The following is a 21,200-nucleotide window of genomic DNA, read 5'->3' as shown; positions in this document are numbered from 1 at the left end:
CACCTTATCATAGGCCCTCTGGAAATCTAAGTACAGCACATCCACCAGTTCCCCTTTATCCACAGCGCATGTGACTCCTTCAAAGAACTCCAATAAGTTGGTTAAACATGATTTCCCTTTCACAAAACCGTGTTGACTCTGCCTGATTACCCTGAACTTTTCCAAGTGCCCTGCTATAATATCTTTCCTAATAATGGCTTCTAACAATTTCCCCTGACAGATGTTAAGCTAACTGGCCTGTTTTCCAAGCTTCGCAAATCCAGAAAGGTTTTGGAAAACTAAAACCAACACATCAGCGATCTCTCTAGCCACTTCTTCTAAGACCCTAAGACGAAGACCATTAGGACACGGGGGTTTGTCACCCAAAGCCGCATATCCTTCTGGGGGGCACGGTAGCACAGTGGTTAGCACAGTTGCTTCACAGCGCCAGGGTTCCAGGTTCGATTCCCGGCTTGGGTCACTGTCTGTGCGGAGTCTGCACATTCTCCCCGTGTCTACGTGGGTTTCCTCCGGGTGCTCCGGTTTCCTCCCACAGTCCAAAGATGTGCAGGTTAGGTGGATTGGCCACGCTAAATTGCCCTTAGTGTCCAAAATTGCCCTTAGTGTTGGGTGGGATTACTGGGTTACGGGGATAGGGTGGAGTTGTGGGCTTGGGTAGGGTGCTCTTTCCAATGGTGGGTGCGGATTTGATGGGCCGAATGGCCTCCTTCTGCACTGTAAATTCTATGATTTTATGTTCAGGTTCCATCCTTCAGATGAGATATTAAAACAAGGTCCTGTTGATGCTAAAATATGCTTATTTCTGGTGCCCTGACATTGTCACTTCAAGAAAAAGGCCCTACTGGATTTAGCACTGGCCTGGGAATGCTCACAGGGACCTCTGCCTGCCCAACATCTTATTGTTGTACCTGTTTCTGATGCAAAAATGAGTGCAATCATCCGTCCTGCGGGATTCTCTGTCAGCAGGATCCCCCGCTTCACCGACAGCGCACTCACGCTCGCGAGTTTCCCAACTGCTCCTGGGGTGGCCACGTTGGGAAACCCTATTGGCCGGCTGCTGGAAGGCGTGTATGATGCAGAGGGTTGCAAATCCACTCAGGACTGTCTTGGAATTTTAGAATCATACATCCCAGGAAGGGGCCATTTGGTCCATTGTGTCTATACTGGCCCTCTGAAAGAGCTGTCCAGCCAGCCCCACTCTCCTGATTCTTTCCCCATTGCCTCTTCCCCCTTTTCAAGTAATTATCCATTTTCCCTTTTGAAAGTTACCATTGAACCTGCTTCCACCGCCCCCGTCAAGCCAACACATCACAGGAACTCAAGATTAAGCCTCAACATAATCCTTGGACACCACCAAGGAGAATAATCACTGAAACATTCAAATAAATCCATTGTTAATAATTGTTATAACATTGGAGCCAACATAAAAAAGGCTGTTCAAACCTCAGAGAAAAGAAAGGCGAACCACAGGAGAAGGGGAGGGGGCAAGGGAGGAAGGGGGAGGGGAGCTGGAGGGGGGGAGGGTGGGGAAGAGGGAAGAAGGAGGAGACAGGGAACAATAGAGGGGAACCAGAGAGGGGGGGGGAGGCAAGGGAATGATAGCCGGAAGGAGAGCACGGGAAACGACAACAAACTCGGCAAATACAGGGCGGGATTCTCCCAGCCCGGGGCTGGGCCGGAGAATCCCCGACACCGGCACGCGATTCTCTGCCGACACTCTAGGTCAAGGGCCGCCGTACGCGGCTGGGCCGCCAATTCTCCGGCCCGGATGGGCCGAGCGGACACTCTAAAAAGGCAGAGCGCTGCCGGCACCGTCCACACCTGGCCGCAGCCGGCGGGAAGTCTGCGCACAGGGTCGGGGGGGGGGGGGCGGCCTGTTTGGGGGGGGGGAGCTCCTCCGATGGGGCTGGCCCGCGATCGAGGCCCACCGATCGGCGGCCCGGCCTCTCGCTCCCGGGGCCTATTTTCTTCCGCGCCGGCCCCTGAACTCGCGCGCCATGTTGCGTCGGGGCCAGCGCATTGAGGGAGGCCACTGCGCATGCCTGGATCCCGCGGCGCACAGTTCCCGCCGGTGTGGGAGGCTGGAGCGGCGTGAACCACTCCAGCGCCGCGCTGGCCCCCTGTAGGGGCCAGAATCGGTACTCCCAGCGGCCCGTTCACGCTGTCGTGAAACCCGACGGCGTGGGCACTCTGCCGCCGAATGGGACAATCCTGTCCACAGTAACAGAGAGCAAGAAAAGACGGGTGGAAGACGGGACGAACGGCCGAAGTGGAGGTGAACGTGCGACGACAATGGCAGCGAGAACCATCCGGCAGAAGCAAGTGACAACGCCAACACCAGATCCATTCTCGTATCGCCCTCTCTGTATTGGACAGAACTACTGTCATTGTTTCTCTGGCACCCAAACGTATCTGTACCTCCCCAGTTCCCCTCCCACAAACAGGTGCCTATTTATTGGTTAAACGTAATATTGCTAACTGTACAGAATTGCTGTTTTTGAGCTAGTGTACAATATCCTACCAGTTTTTTTTTCTTCTTTATATATATATTTTAATCTGTGTACATAACTGTAAATATACTATGTTCAAAAACCCAATAAAAAACATTTATAAAAAAAAAGGCTGTTCGACTGACAGTCAAGAGATATCCAATGAATGATCGTGGTGTCTGTTTCCCAATTGGCTGTGTGAGGGAGGAGAGCGAGGGGAGCGCCCTTGGTGGCGAGGGATCAGGTGATCAACGCTCCAAGGATACACCTAACGGGGGGGCTGGCAAACCTGCTTTCTGCAGACATCGGTTTTCTACACGTCGCGTGTTTAAGCTGTGACCAGAGTCCAAAGGACGGGTCTGGGTGGTGGCCAGGGGGCATGGACTATAATTGTGATCTTCAGCCGGTGTATGAAGGTTAGCTGGCGTTGTTGTGTATGGTTTCAATAGCAGTGCCTGCATCATTGGAGAGTTGGATTGGATTCAAGCTCAAGGAAAGGCTTTTCCTCACGAACAGATTTTAAGAGTCCCACATGTGCTATATTTTGGCTCTGAATCCCTGTTATTGTTTCTGAATCCCTGTTAATGTCCAACACAGTTCTACAAATTGATATCTGGCTTTTTTTTCCTTCACCGTTGGAGGTTTTGGGGCCGTTTATCTCGAGTAGACATGCATTCGGTGTCACCAACATATAAATATTCACATGCCTGTCTAGTTGAGCTGGATACTGCGGTGATTATTACGACAGTCCCACCACAGTGAAATTATAGAATTTCTACAATGCAGACGGAGGCCATTCAGCCCATCGAGTCTGCACCTACCCTCTGAAAGAGAACACTATTTAGGCCCACTCCCCCGCCCTATCCCCATAACCCCACCTAACCTTTCGACACTAAGGGGCAATTTATCACGGCCAATCCACCTAACCCGCAGATCTTTGGACTTGCGGGCGGAAACCGGAGCACCCGGAGGAAACCCACGCAGGCACGGGGAGAACGTGCAGACTCCGCACGGACAGTTACTCGAGATTGGAATTGAACCCAGTGCTACCCACCGTGCCGCCCCGGCAAACAGCTCTCGCAAAACTCCAAACAAATATCATCAGAAACCCTCTTCACAGCAGCAGCAAACCTTCAGGGTAACATTGTAAAGCTGCCAACTAGTGACTGAGGGCCGAAGGGGTGGGGGGGGGGGGGGGTCATTGTGCAGAACTCCAAAGCACTTTCAGAATATTCTGGAAAACAGAGACAAGTACCATGGGTGGGACTGATCGTCACAGAGGGCGAGAGGACATGCCAACTTCTTTCAACTCTTGTCGGCTGATTTCATTACAGCCACAGGGATTTAACTAATCAGAGGGCATTCTGGGGATTTCATAGAATTTACAGTGCAGAAGGAGGCCATTCGGCCCATCGAGTCAACACCGGCCCTTGGAATTAGCACCCCACTTAAGTCCACACCCGTAACCCAACCTAACCTTTTTGGACACTCAGGGCAATTTATCATGGCCAATCCACCTAACCTGCACACCTTTGGACTGTGGGAGGAAACCGGAGCACCCGGAGGAAACTCACGCACACACGGGGAGAACGTGCAGACTCCGCACAGACAGTGACCCAAGCCGGGAATCGAACCAGGGACCCTGGAGCTGTGAAGCAACTGTGCTAACCACTGTGCTACCGTGCTGCCTTGCATCTCATTTGGGAGATGCAAGGCATCGAACCAGATCATAACTTTTCAGGCTGCAAATTTCCACGTCCAGAGAGGGTCGATTTAACCTGGGGTTTAGTGGTGTAATGGATGAGATAGGAACAGCCGCCCTTCACACTTTGAATTTGGATTGGCGTGGTGAATCATGGCCATCAGACAGAGTCCAGGCCAACTTGAGTTCTAAAGTGTTCGGGCGTGTTGATATTTCTCCCTACTTCGGTTGAGCAAGTCATTCTCAAACAATTTTAAAATAAATCAACTTAATACAGTTGAGCAGCAAAAAGGCATTTAAGTGAAGTCAATGTTATCACAACTGAATGTTCAAAGCATGGGATTATTTTGTGTGCGAATGTTTCCTCGAGTAACATGCAGCCGTCTAAACAGGGCATGTCTGATGTAAACTTTGCAGAGCAACCGGATGTCGAAGAAATAACCAATGCTTTTGTTCCTCTGGGGATTATGCGAGATGGTGACGTTCAGATGGATCAGCCAGGGTCATGTTGAATAGTGGAGTGGGGGCCATGTGCCAAGCCACCTGTTCCTGCTCCCATTTCCTACGCTCCGAAGTCCTTGTACGTAGTGTCAGCCTTGATTCAGTGATATCACTCTTGCTTCTGAGGCAGAAGGTTGTGGGTTTAAGTCCCATTCCAGAGACCCGCGCCCCACAGTCCAGGCTGATATTTCCAGTGCCGTGCTCAGGGAGGAGTGCTGCACTGTCGGAGGTGCAATCTCCCAGGCGAGATGCTCCTGCTGTCTGTCGCCTCAGGTGAATATAAAAGGTCCCATGGCCACTATTTTGAAGAAGAGCAGGGGAGTTCTCCCCGGTGTCCTGGCCAACACCTATCCCTCAACTAACATCACAAAACAGGTGAGCTAGTCATTCACCTCATTGCTTTCTGTGGCATCCCGCTGTGCACATATTGTGTCCCACCCGTCCTACATAACACCAGTGACTGCACGTCCAAGCTGCTTCATTGGCCGTAAAGCGCTTTGGGATGTTGTGAAATAACAAGTGGAAGTTCTTTCTGTCTTTAAAATTGGAAACTTCGAACAGACACAGGTTACAGAGTAGATATTAGTTCGATCTTGGTCACCGCTTTGCAGAACACCTTCACTTAGTTCACAAGCTCACCCTTTCTCTGCTATTAACACATTCTGCTATTCTGCTTTCAGACAATGCTGACCTTTATTCTGCTATTTGCACTTACTCTGGACCAAAGCTTTAAATTTTAATACTCTCATTGCCAGTCCCTTTGTCTCGTGGTCCGTGACATTTCTGTCATTCAATCTCTTTCGCCCATAACATATCCCTGACTTTTTATTCTGCTCCGACTGACCCTTTCTTTACAGCAGCTTAAAAACCCATCACATTTCTACCTCTCTTCAGTTCTGAAGAAGAGTCATGTTCATTCTCCCTCCACAGATGGTGCCAGACCTGCTGGGGTTTCCCCCAAGCTTCCCGTTTTTAGCTGGTTATGTTTTGTTGCGCGGTGCACACATTTTAATTTGGACAGTTGGAGTTAGTGCAGCAAGGAATCAGTTGAAATTAGTGTGGGATAAAGTTCATGAGCTCACCAACCCTCCGCTCAGTAAGAATTGCCAAACCATTAAGTTACAATATTACAGCTGCAGGATAACGTGGAGTTCAGATCTCTCCAGTGACTCACCCGCAGCCATTTTGCTCTCCTGTCCAATTAACTTAAATTGCTAGGCTTTGTTCAGCTGTGAACATTAAACTTCACATTTGGATTTGACGCAATTGGTTTAACTCCCGCCTCACCACTGCAATCCATTCACGATCCTTTCCAAGCAGCTGTTAGTCTTCAATGAAATGTCTGCTAATGTATATTCGATAGCTTTGAAATCCTCGACTGCCTTGGTGGAGGGAAGATCCAGTTAGCTGAAGGATGGCATGGTTTGCACAAAGGGGGCCCCGGCCAAGCTTCAGTTGCTCATGATCTGACGGGACAGACATGACATAATCTCGGCCATGCCCACAGTTGGAGGTGCCACCTGCCAGCTAAGTTGCTCAACAAAATTTCCGCCTGCCTCCTCTTGTGAAAATCCTGCTGTTATGAAAAGAAAATGCAGTGGCAATCTCCCCAGTGGCCTGTCCAACATTTCTCTCCAAAAATTGGTTATCTGGTCATTATTACATTGCTACCTGGGGTGGCATGGCGGCACAGTGGTTAGCACTGCAGCCTCACGTGCCGAGGTCTCAGGTTCGATCCCGGCCTCGGGTCACTGTCCGTGTGGGGTTTGCACATTCTCCCCGTGTTCACGTGGGTTTCGCCCCCACAACCCAAAGATGTGCAGGGTGGGTGGATTGGTCGCGCTAAATTGCCCCTTAATTGGAAAATAATTAATTGGGTACTCTAAATTTTTATTACATTGCTGCTTGTGGGAGCTTGCTGTGCACAAAATGGCCATCGCATTCAGACAACTCTGAGTGCACTTCAAAAGAATATTGGGGCATGTTGAGACATCTTGAGTCATGAAAGGTGCGGGAAATGCACATTATTTCTGGAGAAGATGGAAGTTTGCTGCAGTGATACTCACAGTCCCCGATGTTCTACTAAACCAGATAATGTAAAAATTGTCTCCATGTTTGTTGCAATAATACCATCACTTGCGAACATGATAACATTCCAGGTCAATCAAAACTCTTTAGAATTTTGCTTCCAAATACCTTTTTAATGGAGTATTCCTCCATGTTCCTTCACTTTCTCTGCTAATAATAATTGCTTATTGTCACAAGTAGGCTTCAATGAAGTTACTGTGAAACGCCACTAGTCGCCACATTCCGGCGCCTGTTTGGGGAGGCTGGTACGGGAGTTGAACCCGCGCTGCTGGCCTTGTTCTGCATTACAAACCAGCTGTTTAGCCCACTGTGCTAATCCAGCCCCGTACTACTACGCAGTAATCCCAGATTGTAGCTATTTTTCAATACTCAACACTGTCTTTTATTTCTTACTGGGTTTTTATTTTATTGCTATAGATCTTCTTTCACTTTTTTCAATGATGAATTCACTCACCTTTAGCTTTGCTCTGTCCCTCCCACTTCAGATTCTTCAGTCTTCAATATTCCCATTACACTGCCTCTCCCTCTCAATATTCCTCACCCTTCAATACTCCCATTAGTCAATCTCGTAATCTCCATGTTCTTCATTCTTCCAGTCTTCCATTCCTCTGCCTCTCACTCTCCTCGTTCTTTACTCTTCAATACTCCCATTACTCTGTCCCTCACCCTCCACATTGTCCACACTTCATACTCCCATTATGCTGCCCTCAATCAGCTCAATCTTCACTCTTCAAAACTCCCATTACTCTGCCCCTCACTCTCCACATTGTCTGCAATTCAATACTTCCAATACCCTGCACCTTACTCTCTACTGGCTGGTTTAGCACAGTGGGCTAAACAGCTGGTTTGTAATGCAGAACAAGGCAAGCAGCGCGGGTTCAATTCCTGTACTGGCCTCCCCGAACAGGCGCCGGAATGTGGCAACTAGGGGCTTTTCACAGTAACTTAATTGAAGCCTACTTGTGACAATAAGTGATTATTATTACATTCCTCACTGTTCAATATTCCCGATGCTTTGTCCCTCTCTCAACTTTGTTCACACTTCAATACTCTCATTATTCTGCCCCTCACTCTCCATTCTTCAATGCTCCCCATGCTGTGTCTCTCACTGTCTACCACCTTCACTCTTCAATACTACCATTCCTTTATAATTACTCTTATTTAAGCGTAGCACAGTTGTTTCTGACCCTTGTTTCTCACTCTCAAACTGAATGCGAAATTCTCACATGTTATGGTCACTGTTTCCTAGGGATCTTTTACTCTGAGGTTGATGATTAAACCTGCGTCATTACACATTACCAAATCCAAAATAACCTGATCCCCGGTTGGACCCACAAGGTATCGTTCTAGGAAACTGTCCCAAATACACTCTGTGAGTTCTTCCTCGTGGCTACCGCTGCCAATTTGATTTTCCCAATCCTCATGAAGGTTAAAGTCATGATTAAAGCATTGCCTTTTCTGCATGCCCGCATTATCTCCTGATTTATTCTCCTTCCTACAGTATAGCTCCTGTATGGGGGCCTATAAACTACTCCTAACTGTGTCTTCTTCCCCTTGTTATTTCTTACCTCCACCCATACAGATTCTGCAGCTTCCGATCCAAGATCATTTCTTGCTATTGTACTTATTCCATCTCGTACTAACAAAGCTACCCCACACGCTTTCCTTCCTCCCGGTCCTAACGAAAAGTCACATACCCGAGTATTTAGTTCCCAGTCTTGATCTCCTTGTCACCACGCGTCTGTAATGGCGATACATTCACACCCTTTAACCTCAATTTGTACCATTAATTTGTTTATTTTGTGCTGAATGTGACAAACATCTAAGTAAAGAGCCATTCATTTTGCCTTGTTCCCATTTTTTCCCTTTATGGCCCCATTTGTTGCTGATTTTTAATGTTTATACACTCTGTCCCTTCCTGTCACACTCTGGATAATGCTACCTAAATAGCTGCCTTGTAATGCTGTCATATTGTTTAGTTTGAAGCCCTCCTTACTTCCCGAGTTATGGGGTTTGCAAGAACACGGGCCTTGGTACAGTACAGATGTAGACCCTCCCAATGGCACAACCCCTACCCGGCGGGGCGGGGGAAACCGGCATAATGGAGTGGCGGGAACCACTCCGGCGTCGCGTCGCGCTGCCCCAAAGGTGCGTAATTCTCCGCACCTTTAGGGGCCAAGCCCACACCTTGAGGGGCTAGGCCCGCGCCGGAGTGATTTCCGCCCCGCCGGCTGGCGGGAAAGGCCTGTGGCGCCAGCCGGCGCCGAAAGGACTTTGCCGGGCAACGCATGCGCGGGAGCGTCAGCGGACGCTCACGGCATCCCTGTGCATGCGCAGTGGAGGGGGTCTCTTCCGTCTCCGCCATAGTGGAGACCATGGCGAAGGCGGAAGAAAAAGAGTGCCCCCACGGCACAGGCCCGCCCGCCGATCGGTGGGCCCCGATCGTGGGCCAGGCCGCCGTGGGGGCACCCCCTGGGGCCAGATCACCCCGCGCCCCCCTCCCCAGGACCCCGGAGCCTGCCCGCGCCGTCTGCCCCCGCCGGTAAGGTAAGTGGTTCAATCCACGCTGGCTGACGAGGGTTGACAGCAGCAGGACTTCGGCCCATCATGGGCCGGAGAATCGCCGGGGGGAGCCCGTCGACCGACGCGGCGTGATTCCCGCCCACGCCGATTCTTTGGTGGCGGTGAATTCAGGACACGGCGGGGGCGAGATTCATGCCAGCCCCCAGCGATTCTCCGACCCGGCGGGGGGTCCGAGAATCGCGCCCCCAGTCTTTGAGTTACATATTCATCTCACTAATTTTATGCACCCTATGCCAACTTGCACATGGCTCAAGTAATGATCCAGATATCATACCCTTGGAGGTGCTGTTTGGTTTATGCAGAACCTCTTTCCTCCTTCTACCTATGGCGTTGGCACCCACACGGACCACGACAAAGGATCCTCCCTCTCCCATTGCAACTTCCTCTCCAGCAGATGTCCTGAATCCTGGCACCTGACAGGCAACACAGCCTTCGGCACTCTCGGTCCTGGCTACAGAGAACAATTAACGCCACATGTTGCAGCAATGTTCAAGTTCTGTATTACCAAACAACTGTTTCTAAATTGCTTCGACGGCTGTGCAGAATTTTGTGATGCCTTGAGGTCAGGAAAGGCCCTTCGCCAATGGTAGCCCATTCCTACCTCCTCTCTGCCTGTCCATCTGCACGACTTTCTTTCCTACTTGTAAGTAGCAACTTTGTAAAGAGTGATTTTGCTCCTGCTCCCGCACATATTTCGGGATTAGGCTATTCCTTTGCGGGAATTTCACATTTCATTTCCACTGTCCCCACTTGCTCAGGGTTGTGGTACCTCCGGCTGGGTCACCTGGAATCTCTGACTCTGTCGCCCATCTATCTCCTTTATCTTCAATTGGACTTTATTCTCAGTGATGCTTTTTGAAGTTCATTTGTCCCACTTGTGCTGAACGGCGTCTTTCATCGGCAAACAAGGTTCCTTGCTGTCGTGCGAGACTTTCATCACTTATTTTCAGTTCCGTTTTCACTGAGATTTCCTGCTCTGGGGCTGGTAGAAAAAGCCCTTTGTGACTGCGGTGCCCTTCGTCTCTGTGTGAAACCTGACCTGAGAGAGCTCTGATGTAGCCATGGCTCCCTCATACAGCTGGCCTTTGTTCAATCTCCCCCACCCCTCGATCTCAGCCCCTTTCTCACATTTCCCTTTTCCGATTCCGACGGGGACTGGGTTACTGCTCTCTTTCAGCCCCCCACCGCCCATTTCATTCCCATTGAGAAACTGCAGGAGTCTGTCGAAAGCAACAAGGTCCAGCAGATAGATCCTTGCCTGACAGATGGAGCTGGAGGCACACATCTGTCCCGCCTGCTCCACAGCCTGTACACGGGCGAGGGTATTGTCTGGGGTGGGTGGCGTGGACTGAGGAACCTCTTCAATGGGATTCTGAGGGAGCTCAGTTCGTGGAAGACTCCCTCACGGTGGTAGGGTTTGGTAGAATTTGTACTGGGCTCTAATGGAGACGCCCATTATTTTACCTGCTGGAATGTGGAGGTGTTGGGCTGGAGACTGAGTGCTGAAGTCAGCGTAGAATGTGTCGACTTGCACGGCAGGAAATTCAGCTTCGACCCCTCACCGATCCCGGTACCAGTGAGGGTTCGCACCAGTGCCGATTGAAACGCCTGCTGCCGCGACCGAAAGCGGCCGAGAAAGGCCGGGTCCTGGGCCGCACATATGCACGGCTCCCGACCTGCACTGGTCGCGCCGTACAACACGACTGCGCGCGTAACCTAACCCGCAAACCGCAAACTCTGATCACACAGCCCAGCCCCTGGCCACCCCCCCCCCCCCCCCCCCCCGCGTCAGTCCCCCCCAATCATCGCAGACGACCCCTCCGGCCGGTGGCATGGATCCCGGCCGAGTGCGGCGGCGCTGGACAGAGTCCGCAGCCGGCACGCCGGCTCAGACCACACGTGTCCCAGGCCGTCGGGATCTCGGCCCATTGGGGCCGGAGCCTCACAGGTGGGCCGGCCGATGGTGCGCCAACGGCGCTGAAACGTCACACGCGGGGCACGTCACGATGACGCCATTTTGGAGGGGGGCGGAGCATGACAGACCGGGGTCAAACCGGCACCGGCCCCTATTTCGGCGTCAGAGCCCATTCTCCGCCTGATTGCCAAACACGATTTGGGCGTCGGGCTACGGAGAATCCCACCCGCTGTGTGTCCCAGGGTGAACCAGCAATCATTCTTCCATTGCTTGGTGAGTATTGATGAACCAACCGTCAACATCTGATACCAGAGTGAGTTGATTTATACTTTCATGGAATAATAGCAAAGAAGGTTGGCCCATCGAGTCTGTGACAGTTCTTTGAAAGAGCAATCCAGGCAGTCCCAACCCCCGGTCTTCTCCCACATCTTCAGGTTCTCCATTGAAGGTTGAGTCCATCAGGCCGTGCATTCCAAATCCTCATTCATTCCTCCACTTTCCTCTTGATCTGCATCCATGTAGGGAAGCTGACTGTCCGCGAGGCGGCACTGCCCTGGCTGATGCCAAATCCCCGCCATCTGCAATGCTCAATGGTCAAGCATATTGAGGTTCTCAGTCACCGCCATTGAGCCTCCTGAGTCGAGGTTCGATTGGCTTCCCACTTCCCAAGCTTCAGCCATTGGGGAAGCAGTTTAAAAGTAAAGGGCGGGATTCTCCGTCCCGCCGGCCGGCCAATGGGGTTTCCCGTTGTGGGCACCCCCACGCCGTCGGGAAATCCCGCGGGCGTGAGTGCGCTGCCGGCGAAACGGAGGAGCCCACCGACAGAGAATCCAGCCGACCGGGCCTCCCATGGAGCCGGAAATGAGGAGGAATTTCTCCTTTCAGAGGATCATCAGTCTTTGGAATTCTCTTCCCCAGGGAACAGTGGAGGCTGCGGGACATTGAATATATCCAGGGCTGAATTAGACAGATTGCTGACTGGCAAGAGAGTCAAGGGTCAAGCAAATAAAGTGGAATTAAGGTCACAACCATGATCGTATTGAATGACGAAGGGGGTTCAAGGGGTTAAATGATCTACTCCAGCTCCTATTACTTACGATCTTAAACAATCGCAGCTCGAGGCCAGGTGTGTCTCGTATGTAGGTTATACAAGTGTCAAACCTCTAGGATGCAGTAGATATGCACATTTCCTGACTAGTGTGACTTCATGGACATGTCTCCGAGCACCTTGAAAGTTTAAACCTTCGGGTTCAGATCCATGTTGCTGATACATCCCGTGTTATCAGTGGCTTCACCTCTCTATTTAATGCACTGAAACATCCCAAAGTTCCTCGTAGGGGTGTTAGTTGACACTGAGGCACACAAAGAGATATCAGGTGGGACGGCCAAAATCTTGGTCAACGAGGTAGGTTTTTAGGAGCAACTTAAAGTGGGGAGGCTGTCAGAGAGGTCTGGCGATATCATCCCAGAGGTTAGGGTCCAGGCAGATGAGCACACCGTTACCACTGGTGAAACAATTAAAATTGGGGGTTGCACGAGGAGCCAGAATAGGAGGATCCCAGAGGTCAAGGAGGCTTGCAGATTTGAGGGGATTACAGAGAGAAGGAGAGGGGTGAAGTCACAGAAGGATTTGAAAACTTGGGAATATCAGCTCAGACTTTGAGCTCAAGCCTCTGGAGTAGGATTTGAACCGCCAACCTGTTGACTTGGGACGATGGGAGGGCTACTTTGACCCCCCAAAAAAACAGTGGGTTTAGTTTGGGTGGGGAGGGGTGCTCTAATGTTAAAAACCTGAATCCCATTCAGACCCTGCCTCCAAACTGCCCACTTATGTAATTAGAGGAGGCAAGATGGCGGGGTTGGCAAGACCCGGGAAACCAGCGGCAAGGAGATGGGTTCGCATTTTCAATAATATAATGAGGCTGCGTGATTCATTCTTATTCATCGCTTGAAACTTAACCCAGGTTAACTAGGCTGACCCCTGAGTTAGTTCCCGGGAGCCAGGTATTGCCTCTTTATGATGGTGCAGCAAGTTCATAGGGAAGTGTTTTAAGTGCCTTGTGAAACATTTTGCTAAACTGGGAAGGTTCTAACCTTGGGAAGCAATCAGAAAATTCATGCGACAGGTGAGCTGGGACTAAGGTTCTTTAGTAACTTTAATCCCAGTCTGATCTGGTAGTAGCTTGAATGGAAAGGGCCCACTCACTCCATAAAGATCCACTTTTTTCCCCTACAGAAATACCTCCGAACATTAGGTGAAGTGCTGCTGGTTTGCCCTTGCTTCTGCCATGTTAACAATTTGGCGAATTAAACCCCTTCCCAGGCCAGCAAGCAGCTCTCTTAGACGTTTCTCTTAAGAGTGACTGTCAACACATAGTCCACCCACAACCTCTGTGCACTCCCCGTGTGTCGCACCCAGTTCACGAGGAACAGAAACCAATACAGTTAAATAAACTTCCATAGCACTAACGTAGCACAATGCCCTGTTGGTATCCTCAGCATTGAATAGTAAGTCATCTCATCTTAGTGCTGCCTCCCCCATACCACCCTGCCACTCGGAGAAACTCTGTTTTAATGAAGTTCGTCCCAGCTTTGGGTAAATCAGGGACTGGAACTAGATGGGTAGCTCTGTTCAAGATCTGGCATAAGACATAATGACTTGATTCACCTCCTCCAGGTGCTGCTTCATTTGTGCTTCTATCTGAGGGTCGAATGTTTGGTCCTCAGAAACGAAAAAACTCATTACTGGCTGGCTATTGTGGACACTTTTATGAATACATTTACGGGATGTGGGCATTACTGGCTGGGCCAGCATTTATTGCCCATCTCTAATTGCTCTTGAGAAGGTTTTTCATAGAATTTCATAGAATTTACAGTGCAGAAGGAGGCCATTCGGCCCATCGAGTCTGCACCGGCTCTTGGAAAGAGCACCCTACCCAAGGTCAACACCTCCACCATATCCCCATAACCCAGTAACCCCACCCGACACTAAGGGCAATTTTGGACACTAAGGGCAATTTATCATGGCCAATCCACCTAACCTGCACATCTTTGGACTGTGGGAGGAAACCGGAGCACCCGGAGGAAACCCACGCACACACGGGGAGAGCGTGCAGACTCCGCACAGATAGTGACCCAAGCCGGAATCGAACCTGGGACCCTGGAGCTGTGAAGCAATTGTGCTAACCACTGTGCTACCGTGCTGCCCATAAAAGGTGGTGGTGAGCTGCTGTCCAATGTGGTGCGGGTGCACCCCATTAAGGGAGGGGGTTACAGGTTTCTGACCCAGCGACAGTGAAAGAACGGCTGATATACTTCCAAGCAGGGAGCTTCTCCACAGTTCATTGCAATGTCGCTGAGAAGGATTGGAGATGTTGCAGGGGGCAGGCAACCTTTCCCCTCAATGAAATCCACCCCGCCAGCAACATAGTGCCTCGAAGATCGGAGGAGCCATTTTTAAGGGCCAAGCCATTTTTAAAGGAGTTTACTTAGAATGCCCCCGCACACCCGCTTCCCACCCCCGCATGCGTCTTCCCACCCCTGCACTCCCACACCCCCCCACCCCACCCCCCGCAACGTCCCGGCCCCGACCTCAGCACTCTCCCTTGGCACGAACCCCTGGCTCTGCCCCTCGCACTGCTCTGCCACTGTCCCAAACGCCAAGCAGCAGTGCCCAGGTACCTCCAGGGGTAGTGCCTGGGTAGTGCCAAGAGGTAGTACCAGGGAGCAGAGCCAGGGGATGGTGCCCGGGCATGGCTGGCTCTCCCCCCCCCTTTCCCCCCCACTAATTCATATGTTCGGAATGTACCCATTAGAAACAGAATCTCTTGTTCCCCCAAATGAGCCCCAACTCTTAGAAGCAAAAAAGTAATTCATAGATAAAAATGCACAGTAGATTTCCCAGAATGGGACGGATAGTTACTTAGAAACAATATTGAAGCTTTATGTAGGCTTACACTGGGAACGAGTGAGGACAGATATAGAGGAAGAAGACTTGCCAAGGGTTTGTAGTGTTGAGTGGGTTGAACAATACTGAGAACTGCTAACCAGAAGCTATTGAAAAACTAGCTGCTCTGAGAGGGGGGGGGGAGGGGGACGGGGGGGGGGGACATTAATAAGAACCAGAGAGTTAGTCCTTTGGCTTCTTTGTCACCTCCACATGACATTAAAAATGTCCATTTCTGCAAGATTTTACTACAACCATGCCAAACTTGGAACAATGCAAGTTGCTCTCTTGCACAACATCTGATTCGAATTTCCTAAGGCTCTCTCTATAATGTTGGCAACGCAACACGTGCTTTGACATCAAGAATACTCAACCTATTCATTTTGTGTTCCCTCGCTGCTTTTCACACCAAATAGTGTTTAGGCTTCAGGTGCTGAGGGAAGAGGCCAAATAATCAACTCACCGTCTTTCCAGTTCCCCTCCACGGCCTCTCCTGTTCCCATCTCTATAACGTCCTCCAGCCTCGCAAACTCCAATTCTCACCTCTTGCGCGTCCCTAAATTCCTTCCCTAAAAACCTTTCCACCCCTTTACCTCTCTCTCTGCTCCTTAAGACACTCTGTAAAAGCTACCCTTCAACCAACCCTTTTGGTCACCTAACCTAATATCTCCTGTGTGGCTCTGTGTTGAATTTGGTCCCATGCGTTGAGCGTCGGGATGGTATATGATGATGAAGACGCTATATAAAGGCAAGTTGTTGTTACATCTGATGTTGCCCATTGCACCTTGCAAAAGTTGGCATGACACATGGCTGACACTGAAAGAGTGAGTATGATGGAATCATCGTGAAAGCGTTGGTTCACAACCTCTCCTGCTTACCTCGCAGAAGACGCACCTAGAAAATGTGCAAGAGAAGGTTTACAAGGACAATGCCAGGACCGAGAAGGGACGATGATCAGGACAGAAAGAATGGGCTGGGCAAGTGATGGCTGTTGGGGGGGAATGGGGAAACATGATAAAGGTCTTGAAAATGATGAAGGGATTTGTCAAGGTGGACAGAAAGAACATGGGCGGGATTCTCTGATCCTGAGGCTAAGTGTTGACGCCATCGCGTTTCACGACGCGTAAACTTGGCCCCAGGAGCAGCGATGACACTGGAGCAGTGCCATCATGGCACTGGAGTGACCCTCGTCGCTCCAGCTGCCGATATCAGCGCCAGATGGGCGCCGCGGGTCTGCGCATGCGCAGTGCGACCGGCGCGATTGCCGCGCATGCGCGGTGGCTCCGACGCAACATGGCGCAGGGCTACAGGGGCCGGCGATGAGCAGAAGAGGCCCCCGGCCCGAGAGGCCGGCCTGTCGATCGGCAGGCCCCGATCGCGGGCCGGGCCACAGCGGAGCGGGTAAGACCACACGTGGACGGCGCCGGTGGGACTCGGATTTCTAATGCGGCTGCTCGGCCCATCCCGGGCCGAATCGGCGGGGGGGGGGGGGGGGGGGGGGGGGGGTGCCACATAGAGCGGCCCCCGACCGGCGCCATGCTGACCGCGGCAGCGCCAATAGCGCCGATTGCGGACCGCCAGTGGGCGGCATCGCGCGATTCGCGCCCGGACCGGCAATTCTCTGGCCCGCCGTTGGCTGAGAGAATCCTGCCCCATGTTTCCACAAGTGGGAGAGACAAAAAACTAGAGGCTGCAAATTTAAGACAGTCACTAATGAATCCAATAACGCGTTCAGGAAAGACCTTGTTACTCAGTATGATGAATGTAGGAATTTCAGATTTGGTGGGCGGGATTTTCCATCCCGCCGCACCCATTTTCTGGTGCCGCGCGCCCCCAGCCGGAAAGTGGCGATAAATGTTTTATCCAAAATGATTGATTATCACGTGATATAATTATCAAAATTACAAAACAACTGAGCAGAACAAAGAAAGTAAAGAGACTTAAACATTTAATCGAAAGAATAATAGACATGTAGTAACAATAAAGATGATAGATTGAAAGCTGGTGGGGGCAGGTTGAATATTTTTATTACTAACGAGCTTTAATTTCCGAATCAGCGTGAATAAAACCAGATACTGAGGTTCAAGGCTCAAGGAAGAAAAATAATTTATAACTTAAGAAACAGCTCCCTCTAGTGTAGCTTTCACCCGCTGTGTTTCACACCCAGGTTTGATGACTTTATTTAGATTTGACAATATTTTGCTGGCTTTTGAAGAGTTTGGATTCACATTTATGTTTTGCGGAGGCCCACCATCAGGGCCCACGGGCATCCACGACCAGCCTTCCCACCCAGGGAGCAGCGAGCCGGAAAGACTGAGCTAAGCCTAAAGAGCTTTGGTGGAAAGATTACTGACACATTCTCAGAAGGAGAAAACATTGGAACAGCAGGTGGGAATTCAGCCCCCCCCTCCCCCCTCCTTATTCCTGCACTCAACTAGATCATGATCCGGATCTTAACTCCATCCAGCAGCCTTGCTTCCAGAATTATGCCAGGGTTCCAGGTTCGATTCCAGGTTCGATTCCCGGCTTGGGTCGCTGTCTGCACGTTCTCCCCGTGTCTGCGTGGGTTTCCTCTGGGTGCTCCGGTTTCCTCCCACAGTCCAAAGGTGTGCAGGTTAGGTGGATTGGCCATGGTAAATTGCCCTTAGTGTCCCAAAAAGGTTAGATGGGGTTACTGGGTTACAGGGATAGGGTGGAGGTGTGGGCTTAAGTAGGGTGCCCTTTCCCAGGGCCAGTGCAGACTCGATGGGCTGAATGGCCTCCTTCTGCTCTGTACATTCTATGATTCTATCCATTGTCGAACAATGTTTACAAGTGACCCTCCAACATCAACAGCCTTTTCGGGGGCGAGTGTGGCAGGGTTCCACTGCTGTCGGTGTGAGGAGTCGCTTCCTGACATCACCCTTAAATGGCCTGGCTCGAATTTTAATGTTTTGCCTCTTGTTCTGGACCCATTACCCCCCACCCACCCACCCACCCTCCCCAGAGGGAATAGCACCTCTCGACCCACCCTGTCAAATCTTTTCATTATCTGTTGGGTTTTTTTCAAAATGAAAGGACAATTCGGCCTGGCCAATCCACCTAGCCTGCAAATCTTTGGGTTGTGGGGGTGAGACCCACGCAGACACGGGGAGAATGTGCAAACTCCACGCGGACAGTGGCTCAGGGCCGGGATTCGAACCCGGGTCCTAGCGCTGTGAAGCAGCAGTGCTCCCATTATCTGTTATTTTCATTTTATTCCTTTCTCAGAGTCATCGAATCATAGAATTCACAGTGCAGAAGGAGGCCATTCGGCCAATCGAGTTGGCACCGGCCCTTGGAAAGAGCACCCCACCCAAGCCCACGCCCTATCCCCGTAACCCAGTAACCCCATCTAATCTTTCTTTTGGACGCTAAGTGGCAATTGATCATGGCCAATCCACCTAACCTGCACATCTTTGGACTGTGGGAGGAAACCGGAGCACCCGGAGGAAACCCACGCACACAAAGCCAATGCGCAGAGTGGACAGGGCAAGTCCTCAATCCATCTCATTGATTGCTCCAAAAACAAATTCAAATTGAATCCAATTTCCAGTCCCCGCAAGAGAGACATAGTCAAGCCCAGGCATCGCACTGATCTCGGGCTTGGACCTATGCTTGATCTTAGCCAAAAGGCCGAGAAGCAATCAAATTCTTTCATTATCTTAACATCTTCAAGTAGATCACCCCTTAATCCTCTATATTCAAGATAGAATGGCCTGATCTGTGTAACCTACCCTCATCCTTCAACCCTTTTAATCCAGGTATCAAGCTAAGAGGGTAATTTTTGCCAAATGCCGAATACTTCAAGCATAAAAGAGATGGTCAAGATGAGGTTCCTAAAGTGGAAACACCAATTTACTACATGTTTAGTACAGGATGTCATCCTCATGCCACCCTGAGGCTCATTAAAGTGTTGACTGCCACTTAACTTTGGACCATAGAACCATAGAATTCCTACAGTGTAGAAGGATGCCATTCAGCCCATCAAGTCTGCACTGACCCTCCAAACGAGCACCCTACCTAGGCCCATCCCGCCCGGTCACGTTCTGTGGACTGGCCAAAGTGAATGAATAACTACAGAACATCTCGTTTAAATAATTTATTGTGGAACAACTGCGGAATGAGATAAATAGGATAAATAATACAATAAACTACTAACACTCATTAACTATTGTAGAGCTACTGCAAAATACGTCTATCCTCCAGCGCGACCTACTCCCAACTCCCTGACTACAGGGTCACGTGGTGGGTTTACACTGCCACCTAGTGGTCGGAGGTCGTGCATAACATTATGTACAAACCTGCTGAATGCATATCATCACACGCCCTATCCCTGTAAGCCCATCTAACCTACACATCTTTGGACACTAAGGGGCAATTTATCACGGCCAATCCACCTAACCTGTACATCTTTGGACTTGTGGGAGGAAACCGGAGCACCCGGAGGAAACCCCTGCAGACACGGGGAGAACGTGCAGACTCCGCACAGACAGTCACCCAAGCCGGAATTGAAGCCGGGACCTCGGCGCCGTGAGGCAGCAGTTGCTAACCACTGTGCCACCCTGCTAGTGATAGTTAAAGAGGAATTTTGGTGGCTGACACTTCAACTCATGCCCTTTCCTGACAGTAACCAACTGTTTGGGTGTAAGGGTAGCTTTGTTATCAATTCCATATGCTGGTCAAAGGATTTCTCAACATTTAGCGGGATACTCACCATTCCATGGACATTGCTGCTGAGGCTGTGAAAAGGACTTCTGAGGGACATCGGGAGTCCTTCCCTCGCGTTCTCTGAGCCATTCCACAATTTGCCAGTGTGTTCCAGCCGGGGCATTCCGCCCCTGGCTGCAGTGAGTGCGAGGAGCCCACAGGTACTGTTCCATGGAAATTGTGGCCAATGAGGTCTTGAGTGTTAAACCTGTAGGCGTCTGTTTAGCCAGGAGAATGACGGCAATCAACATATCAGACTAGAATTGTGTGTTAAACCTGGACATTCAGATAGGCCGGTCCTATCCGTACTGCATTTATTATGGTGCCTGTTTACACACTCGGTCTGATATCTCCAAAATGTGCTGGTTGGCTGGAGGGTTTAGTCTTACTTCGACAATGCTATACCTGCATCTCTCTGTGTCGTGTCCTGCAGACTCTGACTTTGCACTGAGTGCCTGAGCTTGACTGCTTTCCGGAAACCCTCTTGTCACTCATGTGAATTCGCCAACGGCAGTGAAATGGTATCACCTCATGCGATGGTGGAGTAATCCATGATAGCAGGTCGTTCCTACAGCACGCTCCCCAATCTGGGAAATACTCGAACTTTGGAGAGCTTTACTGAGTTGTGTGAATAAATCCCTGCCTCAGGGATTGTCTCTCTCTGCATGGTGACACCAGTCAAGAGAGCATTGTTAGGTTTTGATGGAATGCTCTCCACTTGCCTGGATGAGCGCAGCTCCAGCAACACTCAGGAAGCTCGATATCATCCAGGACGAAGCAGCCCCGCTTGAGTGACACTCCTTCCACCACCTTCAACATTCACTCCCTGCACCACCGGCACACAGTGACAGCGAGTGTATCAGAATAAAAGATGCACTGCAGCAACTCACCAAAGCTCCTTCAAGCTCTGCCACCGAGAAGGACAAGGGCAGCAGACACATGGGAACACCACCGCCTGCAAGTTCCCCTCCAAGCCACTCACCATCCCAACTTGGAAACATATTGGCTGTCCCTTCTCTGTCGTTGGGTCAAAATCCTGGAACTCCCTCTCTAGCAGCACTGTGGGAGTACCTACACCACGTGGGCTGCAGCGGCTCAAGAAGGCAGCTCACCCACCACCTCAAGGGAAAACTAACGATGGACCTGGCCAGCGATGCCGATCTTCCACGAAGGAGCAAAGCAATCGGGGTATGATACCCATTAACAGACGTGCTGACACGAAACAGACATGAGCCCCAAAGGGTCCTG

Source organism: Scyliorhinus torazame, chromosome 11 (assembly GCF_047496885.1).
Source record: "Scyliorhinus torazame isolate Kashiwa2021f chromosome 11, sScyTor2.1, whole genome shotgun sequence".
Lineage (NCBI taxonomy): Eukaryota > Metazoa > Chordata > Chondrichthyes > Carcharhiniformes > Scyliorhinidae > Scyliorhinus > Scyliorhinus torazame.
This window is presented reverse-complemented; position numbering follows the sequence as displayed.